Consider the following 15,311-nt stretch of genomic DNA (forward strand, 5'->3'; position numbering starts at 1 on the left):
ATTAGTGATGTAGAAAATATCAAGTCACACTATGAACCAAATAAGCAAATATACAAATAAATCAGTAGAATAAACAAATATATCAGTAAAAGAAAGTAAGAAGCATGAAATATATTTTCGTATGTATACAAATTTGCTTGTTGTAAGAATGATTTTAAAATCACTGAGGAAAAAATAGACTATATATTGAATAGTGTCAGAAATAAAACCCACTTCTAAATAACACATGGGGTGGGGTACCTGGGTGGCTCAGTCGGGTAAGCATCTGCCTTCAGCTCAGGTCATGATCTCGGAGTCCTGGGATCAAGCTCCACATCAGGCTCCCTGTTGGCAGGAAGTCTACTTCTCCCTCTCCCTCTGCCTCTTCCCATCTTTTGTGCTCTCTTGTTCACTCTCTTTCTCTCTCTCAAATAAATAAAGTCTTAAAAAATAAAAATAAAAAATAAATAACACATAGTTCAAAGAAAATATCTCAAGACACATTTCAAAATATCTTGAACTAAGTGAAAATACAATTTATCAAAAGTTGTGAGATGTAGTGAAAGCAGTAAGTATAGGGAAATATATATTATTAAATAAATATACTAGAAAAGGAAAGATCTAAGTCAAGAATCTGTTTTCAACTGATAGAGATTGGACAGTAAAAGGATAATAAAGGAAACTAGATACTATGAAAAACTCAATGCCCACACATTTTATAACCTAGATGAAGTAGATCAATTCCTTAATATATACAATCTGCCAAACTCACGTGAGAAGAAATATACAATCTGAATAAGCCAGTATCTATTAACAAAATTGAATCAATAATTAACAATCTCTGAAAACAGAAAATGAATTCTACTAAATATTTAAGGAATAATTTATACCAATTCTCTGAAAACTCTTTTAGAAGACAGAAGTAGAAGGAATAAAACCTAACTCATTCTATAAGACCAGTATTACCTTAATACTGAGACCAGACAAAGATATTACAGGGAAACAAAACTAAAACCAATATCTTTCATAAACACAGTTGCAAAAATCCCCAACAAAATATTAGCAAATCAAATCCAACAATGTATAAAAAGCATTATGCAACATGACCAATTGAGATTTACCCCAGGTATGCAAGGCTGGTTCAACATTCAAAAACTAATTAACGTAATTCATCACATCAATAGGCTAAAAAAGAAAAATCACATGATCATATTAAAAAAAAAGGCATTTGGCAAAATCCAGCAACCATTCATGATAAAAACTCTCAGGAAGAAAGAAGAAAATGAACAAAATAATACAGACTGAAAATGAAGAAATAGATGACATAGATGACAAGATTACCTATGTAGAAAATCCAAAAGAATTGACCAACAAACAAACAAACAAACAAAAGCCTCCTGGAGCTAATAAGTGATTATAACAAGGTTGCAAGACACAAGGCAACATATGAAACTCTTTCACACAAAGAAAGAGTTGGCTGCTTGTGCACTAGACCCTGGGGTGTTTGGACTTCCTATAGTGAGAACAGATCTCCGAGTTCTGTAAATTTGAGGCAACTGATCAGTACCAATATGTGGGACGACTGCATCTGAGGGCAGGAGTCAGCAGCACAGAAATTTTCCCAGTCATGAATTTTTACACAGATGTAAATTTGGAGATTTACAGAAATTCTGAAAGGACTATTCCCATTAAGGGACCAGAGAAATTTATAGTAGAGTCATGGATGGATCATTCCTAGTCTAAGAACTCCTGGGAACTTTGGCAATTTACCTCAGAGACCATCTGGTTTTGTTCATGATCCTTGGGAGCATTCTAAACTGATCCCCACTTCAACAAAACCTCATTACCTCATTTCACACAGAATCTTCTGACTGTGCTGGGTCCAAGGCTGGCTTCTTCTGTGACTATTTCCAACCCTCAGGGAAGCACCAGAACTGCTCTGCACAGACTGAGATTTTATGGTCATGCTGAAACTCTAAAGAACAGCCAAGGGCTTCATTTCATAGCTTTTTGTGAAGGTTCTTCACACTGCATGAAGGCAAGAGTGAAGTATGTTATCAATTGTTGCTCTTACAACTGAAGCCCACATTAGTACTAGCAGTAAACCTAGGGGCATGACTTGGGTCTCTTTCCTTTCCCAGGCCAGTCAACTTTGTAGTTTTTTAATCCTTTCCTTTTCAGAGCTAATATTTTATCTATATCCACCCTATATCAACAAAACAGGGAGAATGAAGGGGCTATTTTAAAACTGTAGTTTGAACTTTTAAAGATTTTCCATAATGTATGGTCTGTTTCCTTTGTGGATCTAATTTCAAAATGTAAACAGAAATGGCTATTGCAGTTCTAAAGTATTAATAATTTGGTAAATACCGTGTTTTTTTCCTGTCCTGTTAGCAGAACAGTTTGAATAGATAATAGGTGTATTGCTCTTTTCAAGAAAACTTAATGAGAGGTCAAGTAGAACTTCTCAACTAAAATGTAAAAACATGAAAAGAAATAAATATGTTTTAAGGTTTCCATTTTGAGTTTGTTGTTTTGTTTTGTTTTATTGTTGGATTTTGAGTTTTTTGTTTTGTTTTGGTTTGTTTTTTCTTATTGTTGATTTTTCAATAAAGAAATAGTATCAGCATGCAATTTATTGTTTTCTTCCTGAACTAAAACTACATGTGCAAGATAAATTGGCTCAGACAAACTTTAGCTTGGGAAATTTCAATTATCTTACTCAGGGACTCAACCTGTTCCCACAGGAGCATCTATGGGTGATGAGATTAATACCTGAGTTTGGGTTTCTTGTTGCTTTTAACTCGATGCAGAATCTAGCTACAGTAAAGATTGAAACAATGCTTTAAATTTCCTATAAGTTCATGGATTTCATTCAATATAAACTAATAGTTTTTGTTTTCTTTTTTAAAAGTAACAATAGGGAACAAGTAAACTTGACGCCTTTTCTCCTTACAGAAGGTAATGCCCTTATAGAATCTTCCAATTAGCCATTTAAGGTGGTCAGCTGCAGTAAACCTTTTATTTCTTCAAAATGCTGCTCCTGCCATCAGAATTTCATGTTCTCTTCTTTAGAGACAGAAACTCCTTTACACTTCAACTGTAATTCCATTTGCCCTGAAGGAGACACAAAATTCAGAGCAACTGTTGTATAGTGTTCTTCTAGCTAGTTCCTACATCTCCATTTCATGATGATCTTTTTAATTTGTTAACAATTTCACATATTCACTGGTGATGTGCCAATCAAACATCTGGAATTTCCCTCCCCTTTCAGAAAATTTTTGCACCAGATCTTTCACAGTGAAAATACTGTGCAGCTGTTTTACAGCTGTGCTGAACAGTTCCATCATGAGTCGTGCCACAGTGGGAATCCTTACTCCCAGTGCCACTGGAGATGAGGCCTGCAAGGTATTCTCACTCAGTTTCCTTTTAGCAGTCAATTCCTGGGTTGCCAAAGTTTTCAAATGGTAAAACCATTCCCCTTGTAAATTCTGTCTTAAGTGGCTTCAGGTAATCTCCAGGGACCTCCCTGACTTGGTGGTGCCTAAGTTTTGTTAATATCCTTCAATATAACCCCATCACCTTTCTTTTGTTTCACATTCACCTTGGTGTCATCTACTTCATTTTCTTCAGAGAGATTGGTTATTTCAATCAATCCTTTGTGCTTCACACAAGATTCTTTAACTGTACATTTCCAGCCCAGTTTGGCATTCCATTCATAGAACAAAATTGGCTTTCCTTTGTGACTGCTGCTGGAAAACTTGCCTTCTACTTGCTTCTTACATTCTCTACAACAACGTCCACCAGGATCTCACAGAGCTTCCCCTTGGACCAGTTGGTGGCGACCCTTTCTGTCCAGTGCCAGATATTCATGTTGGTCCAAACTCCTACTCTTCCACAAACCAAGGTGAGTCCTCTTGGCCCCACTTGACATGTCTGCATGGGCACCAAGCCTCTTTAAGGCTCAACATATGATCTATCCTGGAGAATGTTCCATGCATTTGAGAAGAATGTGTGTTTTGTTAGGTTCATCTGGTCTAATGCATAAAGTTCAAAGTCTCCTTATTGATTTTCTGTCTGGTTGTTCTATCAGTTGTTGAAAGTGAGATATCAGGGGCACCTGGAGGGATGAGTCCATTGAGCAGCTGACTCTTGATTTCAGCGGGGGTCATAATCTCAGGGTCCTGGGATCAAGACCCATACCAGGTTTCACACTCAGTGGGGAGTCTGCTTGAAATTCTCTCTCTTCTTCTCCCTCTCCCCTCACTCTCTCTCTCTCTCTCAAGTAAATAAATCTTTAAAAATAAAAAAAAGTGAAATATCAATGTTCCCTACTATTATTGTATTGCTGTTTATTTATGCCCAGATCTGTTGATATTTGCTTTATATATTTAGTTGGTCTGATGTTGGGTGCATAAATATTTACAAATGTTATATCCTTTTGTTGGATTGACCCCTTTATCAGTATATAATGACCTTTGTTTCTTATTACAATCTTTGTCTTAAAGTCTATTTTGTCTAAGTATAATTACCCTTGCCCCTTTGAGTTTCCATTTGCATGGAATATCTTTTTCCATCCTTCAGTTTCAATCTGTGTGTACTTAAAGCTGAAAAGGCCTTCTAATAGGCAGCATATAGCTGGGTGTTATTTATTTATTCATTCAGCCTTTCTATGTTTTTTGATTGGAGAATTTAGTCCATTTACATTTAAAGCAATTATTGATAGGCATGGACTTACTGTTGCCATTTTTTAAATTATTTTGTGCCTGTTTTGTAATCCCTTTGTTCCTTTCCTTTTCTCTTGCTCTCTTCCTTTGTGATGTGATGATTTGCTATAATCATATGCTTAAATTCCTTTCTCTTTATCTTTTGTGAATCTACCATAACCTTTTGTTTTGTGGTTACCAAGAGGTTTAAATAAAACATCTTTTACTTATTTTTTAATTGCAGTATAATTGACATACACTATATTAGTTTCAGATGTACAACAGAGTAATTTGACAGTTATATACATTATGAAATGTTAATCACAGTAGGTATAGTTATTCTCTGTCACCAAAAAGTTATAATGATATTATTGACTATATTTCCCATGCTGTGCTTTTCATTTCTGTGACTTATTTATTTGTTTATTTTTAAGATTTTATTTATTTATTTAGAGACAGAAAGAGAGCATGAAAGCAAGGAGAGAGGCAGAGGGAGAGAGAGAATCTCAAGCCGACTTTACACTGCCCACGGAGCCTGAACATGGGGCTCCATCACACGACCCTGAGATCATGACCTGCACCAAAATCAAGAGTCCAACACTTAACTGACTGAGCCACACAGGCATCCCTCCATGACTTACTTATTTTATAACTGAAAGTGTGTACCTCTTTATCTCCTTCAACCTATTTCACCCATCCCTCTACCTACCTCCCCTTGGCAACCACTAGTTCACTCTATATATTTAAAGATCTTATATGTACAACAGTTTAAGTTGATAACAGCTTAACTTTGAATGCATAATAAAGCTCTACATTTTAACTCTCTCATCCCCCCACACACATATTAATGTTTTTGATGTTATAATTTACATCTTTTTACCTTGTGTATCCATTAACAAATTATTACAGCTATATATTTTTAATACTCTAATCTTTAATGATCATACAAAGTGGTGATTAACTTATTCCATCAAAATTTTAATCAGAGTCCATTTTATTTTACAGTAAAATAATTGAGCACAATTAAATAATGTCATTGTTCAGCTTTCACCTGCATTTTTTATAGAGTTCATTTAAAGATTTTATTGAGTAAATCATTTTGCAAGATTAAAGAACTATGATTTCTGATCAATATACATTGAACTGCTAAATATGACTGCTCTGTACTTAATGATATATCTAAACATGGACTCTATAACTTGAAGGTATTTTAAGGTATTTCTTTAACTTTTAAAATTATTTTTCATAATGAACTATTGTTGAAAAACTCACCTATAAAGTTGAGATACTCGGGGCGCTGGGGTGGCTCAGTTGGTTAAATGTCTGCCTTCAGCTCAGGTCATGATCCGAGGGTCCTGGGATCAAGCCCCACATTGGGCTCTTTGCTCAGCAGGGAACCTGCTTCTCCCTCCCCTGCTGCTCCCTCTGCTTGTACTCTCTCTGTCTCTGTCAAATAAATAAATAAAATCTTAAAAAAAAAGTTGACATACTGAAGTTACCATTGGGATTATAATGGACTGAATGTGAGATTCTGAAAAAGGTGATGTTTCATGCTGAACCACCCACGATGATGCAGGGCTTTTTCAAAAGAAGCAGCTTGTATTTGCAGGGCAGTTTCCCAGGTTGGATTTGCACTCTGTGACTCAGGATTCTCGATAAAGATACCTTTCCAATGTAGGAGAGTGTTAACAGAAAACATTTTTAAATAACATGTTCTAACAAATTGAGTTAACTGAATTGCATGCCTCATCTTTCTTTTTCAAATCAATTTTAAATATATTTCTTTGCAGAATCCTAAACTCTGTTTAGGTGTTTCTCAAGGTCATGCAAAGATCTTGATGAAGAACTTGGACGCCAAGGTCATAGAGAACTTGGCCTAAGCCCTGATAATATCATTTAACTGCTTTGTGAGTTCAGGAAAGTTACATAACCTTCTAAACCTGCATTTCCTCATGTATGTAACTGAGATAATAGATAATAGTACCTGCCTCATAGGATTGTGATGAGAGTTGAATAAAAAATTGCATGTAAATGTTTATCTCATGCCTGACACGTGGAAAAGACTGAATAAATATTAGCTAATAAACTATTGTTTATTTGATAGTGTGACTTCCTTCAGTGGTTTCCCTAGAGATGTAGCAAATAAAATCAAACTAGAACCATATTCCTAGAATTCAAAGTCAATTCCATATACTCATGGCTACACAAAGCTACTGATAGGACTGTATTCCAAAATTGCAATTCAAAAGAGATCTGCTTTGTTGTTACATGACAATGTACACATATCTATACAAATGTGTTTCCACAGTCCTACTTTCCAGATGTGTTTTAGCTTCTATAATACGGGTACAAATAAACTTAGATTGTGTTGCAAGATAAACTACACAGGCAGCATGATTAAAGGCAGTTGCAGTAGGTGGTTTCTGAGAAAGCTAAGCACAAATGAACTCCATTTCATTATGGGGTTACGCTAGAGATTTTAGGAAGACTAAGTCTTGATGTATTAAACTTCTGCATTGCTCCTTTGAGTTCTCAGTGTCAAGGCAGATCCAGACAGAAATATCCAAAAGGAAGGGCCCGTTCTACGTGTATACCGTGTGTGAGACCCTTGACCATACAAAGATATTTGTTCTTGAGAGAAGAAACTGGCCTTATTCAATATCTCTTGCACATTACATGTGTGCATTTCTAAAAAGGGAAAACAAAACCTGGTGGCAAAGCATAATTATAAATGGTAATCGTTACATTTTCATCATATTTATGCAATAAATAAGTCTGTCAAAACCAGAGTTTGGGATTTGTAGTATGCTTCCCTCCTGTACTAATATAATTTATTTTGCTCCTCTGCTAATGAGCCTGGCTTTAGATAGTCATGAACATCAGTCTCAAATAAAAATTAAAAGTCAGTATATTACATTTCTCCTTCTGTTCCTTCTGCATATTACATTGCTCCATAAGCTCATTGATGCTGGAATTCTATCTCTCCTTCAGCACAATTTTCCTCTGTGGTATGATGCTATGAATATTTATGGTACAATAAAAATAATATAATAATAGGCATTTCCTAAACTTGTGCTGCATATATCTTCAGACAGAAGCTGGGAGGGCTGTATTTGTTACCTCCTACTGGAGAAGATCTTTATGTCCTGTGAAATAGCTGGCTGTCCCAAAGACCTTCACTTCCATGTGAGTTAAATGGCTTCTGTACTGAAAAATTCTGAGAGGAAGTTTTTCTTCTTGCATATATAGTTTTAACTATCATCATCTCTGAAACATTGCCAGATTTTTCTTACATTGAGTAGGCTTCAATTGATATCCTTATTCATCCTTCCTATGTCAACTACTACAATTCATTCTTTTATAGCCACCTTAAATCTTTAGTCTCTAAAATTCCTGGGTCCAGAATTCTCTGAGCAGACTATTATCTTGCTCAGTGAAGCGGGACTGCTTTACCCTCACTCCTCCATCACCTTAATTGACTGGATTTCTTTTCGTTTATAAATTTAACTCGAGTTGTTTTCTTTTTTCAAATATTTGCCAAACTTTCTCATTCCAGCCTATTTCCTCAGCCTGATATCTGCTTAGCTACACATAATGCTCCTAATTCTGTGACTTTCAACATTGCCATATATCAGTCTCCCATTATTCTCACCGTTGTTCCTCTTATCTAGTTTATGAATATGTCTAGAATTCATTCCATTTCCCATTAATGATTACTAAAAAAGTCAGAGTTTTTTTTTTATCCTATCAGCTATTAAAGAAATTCTGAGGTTCACTTCAAATGAACATCCTGATATTTTTAATATAAAATTTCAGGGAATTGTTTTAAAGCAATAAGACACCTCAAAAACACTTCTTTAACATTTTCTATGTGTGTGTGTGGAAAAGAAAGAGAGATGGAGACAGAGACAAAGATAGAGACAGCATGCACTTTAATATATATTTTACAGGTAAAGTTGGGAGACAATGCTTCATGGGTCTCTGACATTTCTGCATATCTTATGAGCAAAGGCTTAGGCCTTTGTTCTGGATTCTTATTTCCGGGTTCGTAGCATAGCAAATAGCCTCAGGAAATAGAGGTAGTTGTTTCCTCTGGAGCAAGAGCAGTTGTTTGGTTGGTTGGTAGGTTTTTTGTGGTGGAGTTTTTTGTTTTGTTTTGTTTTGTTTTGTTGTTTGTTGATTGGTTTTTGTTAATTTTTATTGTTGTTGTCATTAATACTACCATCCAGTATAACAAAAATATCTTTCCCTTTGGGTAAAAAATCAGGCATACTTTCTACCTATTAGAGAGGAGTTGGTTTCTCTAACTCATGTTTTCTCACTTGTAACCCAATACATACATAGATATCACGTGAAGCTCTTCATCTTACACTATGGGAACTGGAGCTTGAGGACCCAGCATAAATAGTGATATTTGGGGTATAACAGTCATTGGAAATAGTAAAATCTTTTGCTGTTTATCGAAGAGATTGATTGGCTGATTGATTATCTTCTGTAAGCATCCATGAAAGAGGCAGAATAATTTGTTAGGTGAAATCTCAAACCTCTCCATTTTTCTGAGAGATGGGATGCTGACAGAGATGTGACTTTCTGCAAGAGGAAAGATTAAGGTCTCATTGGCCAATTAATAGGAGTAGAGGAAATTTCATGTATGGTCAAGTAGGTAAGTAGAGTCCTCTACTTTATTACCTTTTAATTAAAAGGAATTGAGGAGATGGTTTCAGGCAAAGCACTAGGATGTAAGTACAAAGACAACTACTCATATGATGTGCTGGGTGCTGCTAATTCTCTTGTAAAAGGTGAAACTGGGCTCCCATCTGGTCATCATCCTCAGGTCTGTGGCTTTGCAACAACTGGTACTAAGATTTGTCCTGGGGTTTGATGGCAGAAAGTTCCACTGCCTTTCATTCTAAAGAGATGTTCCAAGGAAGAGTAGAGGGAAATATATGACCACTGTGGGCTGAAATCAGGCAAAATATTAGAATTTTTGTTAGTTGACTTGGGAGATGAGACATGTGGGGATATAATGCTTGACTTGAGGCACATACACCTGTTAAGGAGGAATGGCCATAGATGGGCTGTGTTATGTCTTAGTTCCTTCTGCAATGTAGAATACTAGATCCTGTCAGAGATGACAGTAAATATCAACAGGGTTTTTTGCAGTGGGTCCTGACTACTATGAGGGAGCTTTGGCCCTTTAAGGGAGATTTCCATGGGAAGACAAACTCCTTTGAGAAACCACAGATGAGGCATTGACTAGTATTGGGGCTCTTACTGCCCTGGATGAGCTTTACAGTGCTGATGAAAATGACCCACTAATGAATGAGAAATGGACCCAAAGAAATCTGGATAAACTTGTTTGGCAAGCCATGACAAAGCCTTGGAAAACTCCCCTAGGCTTTAAGTTCCCCTATGAGAACTTAAGAGTTGTTATTTTGATAATGGGACTGCAAATGATCTAGCTAAAGGTGAAATCTGTGAGGGAAAAAAAAAAGGCACCACTGTGTATGTCAAATCTAAATAAGTCAAAGGAAATAAATCTCACAGCCTCAACCAGAAAGCAATGTAACAATGGCAGATTAACGAAGGGGTCCCCAAATCTAAAATATATGGTGTCAGTAAGAATGGTCTTGCTGCTCATATGAGGCTTTGGGTGGACTGAAAACGTAAGAGGTTCATTTGGTTGAGCTGCATGCCACAACCACTCCATTCAAATTTGAAAGTAAATTTGCCTTGCCCTCTAATTCCTCTAGGCTCTTTGATTCTTCTCTATTCACTACCCTGACTTAAGCCATTTTGAGAAAGATGATTTTGAATGAGTTCTAGGTGTCCCTGATCCCAAGGAGAACCAAAGGCCATGAGTACTCATCTAGGTAAACTGGCAAATTTGGAAGAATAAAGAAACTAAAACTTATATAATTCTATTGGAGAAAAGTGCCCAACTCATAGTCCTCTCTGGTTCTGTAGGTGTAGGGATATCCAGATTCAATTAATAAAATTTGGGCTAGGTATACATTGGAGAATGAGAGCTAATATAGCCTTGCAGTGGGGCTCTTTGGACTGATTCAATATAATATTGTGATTTTTACTGAGGAATGTATAGTAATATATATTAATGTGTGTGCTGTGAATACTTATAAAATGCAGAGTGGATTATCCCAATCAGGAAGTATAATGTATAGGAAATTGTTAGTAGTATGTGTAAAGCACTTCCCAATATGTCTGCCTATCTGATATTGCCTATCCTATTCAGAGTGGTCCAACAGAAACAATATATAATCCAGGAGGACAAATAGAAATCACAGCTTTGGTTAAATCTTAAAGGTGGCAAGAGCAGGTTGCAATATTAACACAATAACCCTATATGGCCAATGAAAAATGATAATGGGAGATGGGGGTCTACAATGGATTTTTGCCAACTGGATCCACTTGTTGCTGCTATAGGCCTATACATGAATCCATTGCACAGATTGATGACACTAGATGTGTTGAGTTGAACACAGCAAACACCTTCTTTTCTGTCCCACTGGCACCCAAGGACCAAGACCAATGTGCTTCATGTAGTAAGGCCTTCAATATACATTTGCAGTACTCCCCCAGGAGTACATAAGTTCCCCTACCATTGAGGAGGTTGAGCCAGGGTAACACTAATGCCTCTACCTTTTAATGTCTGAAATTTTCACTAAATAAATGACTTGTACATTGGCAAGTCAGAAGCCTCGGTGTCAATGGCCTTAACTGTGCTGTTATTACACTTTTACCAGCAAGAGAGGCTGATAAATCCCAAAGTAATTCAGAGGACTGCCAGCCAAAGTGTATCTTGGGCCTATGTGAGTTTATATCAAAACTCTCAAACATCAAGCAGTCAAGGAAAAACTGCTGTCACTTTTCCAAAGAGAGATCCAACAATTTATTGAACTCTTTTGGTATTGGAAGCAAGTGGGCATTCTACTTGGAACATTATATTGGCTAGTCCACAAATAAGCATCCTTTGAATGGGATCCAGACCAAAAGTGTGTGTTGGAAGCTATCCAATGAGCTCTGCATGCTCTCTAAACTACTGTCTTCTCTAAGCTGCAAGTCTTTCTGACTGATAATTTTGCTATTTGGAGTATCTGGCAAAGGGAAGCACCCTACATTCAGTGATGCTCTTAGAGGTTTTGGACTTGTTGCCTCCATGACACAGTTACCAGGTATAACCCTTTTGAAAATCAGCAACCAGCTTGCTATGAAACACTAGGCAAAACTGCATACTTCACCTTGAAGGCTTTGTGACTTTACAGCCTAATATTACCATCCGGGGTTGGGTTGACTTGGATCTGAATGTGACTAACAATGGCTAACAAGGAAAGGTTCAACAATCCTCTCTTGTCAAGCAGAAGCAGTGTATCCAAGAATGGTTGAGGAATGAGGCTGACCTGGCCCCTAGGGCATCTTTTCTTTACATGAGAAGGAAAAAATTGGTAATCATCTCTTTGGGGAAATCTTTCTCTTCCTCTCCACCGATTGAAGCAAAGCTGTTGGCACAATAGGATTCTTGATTCACAGAGGTTGCCCTAAGTGCCCAGGCCTGGTTTCCTGATATTTCATCTAAACTGACACTTGATGGTGTCCACTGGACTGCTGCAGCTGTGCAACCACAACACCAGCTATGCAAAACTGAACATGGACGTGATTGTTCAATTCAGTAAACCAGTACTCTCCTTGATGAAACTCATTTTATGTTTACTGCATCTTGAGCCGTGGCCAGTAGTCTAGACTGTTTATTCTGCCACCTGGTAAACTAGAGCCTGGCAGATTAGAGACACCTCTCTTTAGGACCACCAACTGTGGAAACAAATCATGCTGCCTATTGAACCATCTGGGCCAGTCATGGAGATGTCTACAGTGAGGGACTGTTCTTTGATGAGACCAAGTGCTATACTGTCTAGATTGCCACTATTTCTGTCTAGACTTACCTCCCACCAGGTATAGCAACACATCCATCACCATAGATTGAGCACAAAGTAAAGGACAATAGGTTTATAACACACAGTCTACCACTGTACACCAGACATATGAATCTTACCATTAAGTGGATGTTTGTCCTGTGGTAGGAGAAACCACATCACATTGGAGGTTGCACTCACCTGCTCATGGCATAGCGACTAAACCAAACTATGGACACCTCTCAGGGGGATCAGCAGTGCTCACAGCTCTCAACAATTTTCAAATTACAGTGTTGCTGTTCCATGTCTGATCAGCAGAGTCCAACACACCACTGTGGGGGCTCTTTAAACTGGTCTATGCTATGTGTTCAGCTTTATGGACCATTGACAGCTAACACTGGTGCATCTTTTATGTATAAGTCACATGACAATGAGCTAATAATCAAGTTACTCAATGGACTTCCTATAATGACTAAAGCACTTGGAATTGTAGAACATTAGAATATCCTCAAAAATTGACCCAAAAAGGTTTCTGGCTTTACCTCCCTCAACTCTTCCTCATCTACACACCATAGTAAATCAGTTTGACCACTAAATAAAGCTATCTCCAGATTCTGACTTGACCATTATTGAGCGTGCTACTTATTAGTTTTCCCCAATATCAACTCCAGGATGGCTTGGTTTCTACAACCTCTGTTTAATTCTTATTCAACCACCTGGATTCTCTTAGAAGAATGGCATAGTTACATCATAAAGATAATGACCACTTGGTCGAGTATGCTGCTTGCTAAGTTCCCCTACAGCAGCCCACACTGGCCAAAGTGAGGGAAATAACAGAGCTTTATGAGTTTAACTAAATTGCTTTTGTAACTTCTGCACCTGTCCCTTCTAAATTAAAACTGGGAGTGTGAGTAGGGGATGATTGAGAAAAGGTAAAGTTATAGCTACTGCAATGGGACACAGGTATTTTATGGTACTGTAGGAAGAGCAACAAGCTGGCATCTGGGGAAGGATCATCTTAGACCATGGGAGACACAGATGGCAAAAGGACATTAATATTTATTTTTTCCCTTAGACCATGCCTGGAGCCTTCCTCAAGAAAAATCCTCTTATGTGTCTCTCCCAAACTATCAAGCACCTAAATTTAATTGATTTCTGGGTCATAATTCCCCATAAGACAGCTCTGGTCACCATTTGATTGCCATTCATCTTAAAATTACAAAAAAGTCTATCAAAAGGGAAGGTAATAACCCTAGTCCCCACATTTCCCAGTACAATTCCTTTTTTCCCCAGTATAATTCCTGTAAACACCTTTAGTTATCTGCTTCATCCACATTCCCACTGCTGTAGCATAGTGATTTCCTGGATTGGTTGAAGGTTATCTGGCTGATAGCATGGACCAGACAGACTGGACTAACTATCTTCAAACATTACCTTCAAAAACAATGAGTAGATTCAATTATTCAACTGAACTGAAACCTAAGACCTACCAGATGGCTTGGAGACCACAAATGGAGCAATATCAACTTGTGCTTCTGGGTGATGTAGATTCCACTTCAGGAGCTTCCATAATTGTAAACAGCTCTCTTTTTAGGGACACCAAGTGTACTCTTGGGATTACAGGTCTGTGTGGAAACCAAGGATTGTCTTATTTCGTCCCCCTAAAATGATGATTGTCCTCTTAGGAGTAATCATAAGTGATCTCTAAGATTTTAAGGAAACACTCCCAGTAGACAATGTAGCCCTTGAATGACTCTTCTGTGTCTCCAAAATGAGCTACACTTAGTTGCTTGGGGAATCTTCCCAGAAGCGTAGCTGATTTGCTACTTACTCCAACTTCATAGTCAGTTTCCCCTATAATATGAGTCATTACAGGGAAAATTAGAATTAGAAAATTCTATTAGAAAAAGGGATATAAGTGCTTGCTTCGCCAGCACATACACTGAAATTGGAACAATACAGAGAAGATTAGCATGGCCCCTGTGCAAGGATGACACACAAATTCATGAAGAAAAGTGTATAAAGTTTGTCTTTGATATTAATTGAGGTGATCCTAAAGATACCACCTCAGTCCTAGAATGCATTCAGGTTAGCCTTAACTCAGTGGCCAGGCTTGTTACAGATGATATTGGCCATAGATTTTCTCCTTGCAGGGCAAGGTATAGTCTGTGTGATCTCTAATATATCCAGTTCTACCTGGATTAAGGCCTTGAGCCAAGTGGAAAGGTCAATGTGGAAACTTAAGGAGGAATACACCCAGATTTCTCAGGTAGATCCAGATGGTTGAGATTTGCCTAGCTGATTGGGTCTAAGACACCTGATGTTAATACTGAATATTGCTTCATCCTGATGCTCACAGTCCTGTTGATAGTAACCCTAATTAAATGTAGTATGAGAATAATTTAACAGATTTAGTCCTAATCTCTGTGAGTCATATTGATCAATGTGCCTGACAGAGTAGTGTACTCATAGGAAATTTTTCCAGAAGTCAAAACACTGTTGAATCAAGGAATGAATATAGTTTAAAGACAATTCTCCATGGGTCTTACTGTTCAGATATTGTTTCCCTTTGGGTCAAAGATCAATCAGGTTTACTGCCCATTCTAAAAGATTCATTTTTTTTTCCTACAGTTGGAATTCTACTCCTATAAGTCAAATCATGATGTGTGAGTGGGCACTCGGCCCACTTAACATTGCC

The 15,311-nt window shown here is 37.4% G+C and overlaps 1 non-coding gene and 1 pseudogene across 1 annotated transcript; one reads left to right on the plus strand and one right to left on the minus strand.

The window, feature by feature from the left end:
- Window positions 1–2,965: 2,965 nt before the first annotated feature.
- LOC148164084 (activator of 90 kDa heat shock protein ATPase homolog 2 pseudogene) lies at window positions 2,966–3,950 on the minus strand (annotated as a pseudogene).
- Window positions 3,951–14,531: 10,581 nt separating this feature from the next.
- On the plus strand, window positions 14,532–14,643 carry LOC114202940 (U6 spliceosomal RNA). Its single transcript, XR_003607894.1, has one exon. It is a non-coding gene; the product is annotated as a U6 spliceosomal RNA (small nuclear RNA).
- The last annotated feature ends 668 nt before the right edge of the window (window positions 14,644–15,311 follow it).

Source organism: Eumetopias jubatus, unplaced genomic scaffold (genome assembly GCF_037043125.1).
Source record: "Eumetopias jubatus isolate StellerSeaLion01/CBP00866 unplaced genomic scaffold, mEumJub1_p1.0 scaffold_6, whole genome shotgun sequence".
NCBI lineage: Eukaryota > Metazoa > Chordata > Mammalia > Carnivora > Otariidae > Eumetopias > Eumetopias jubatus.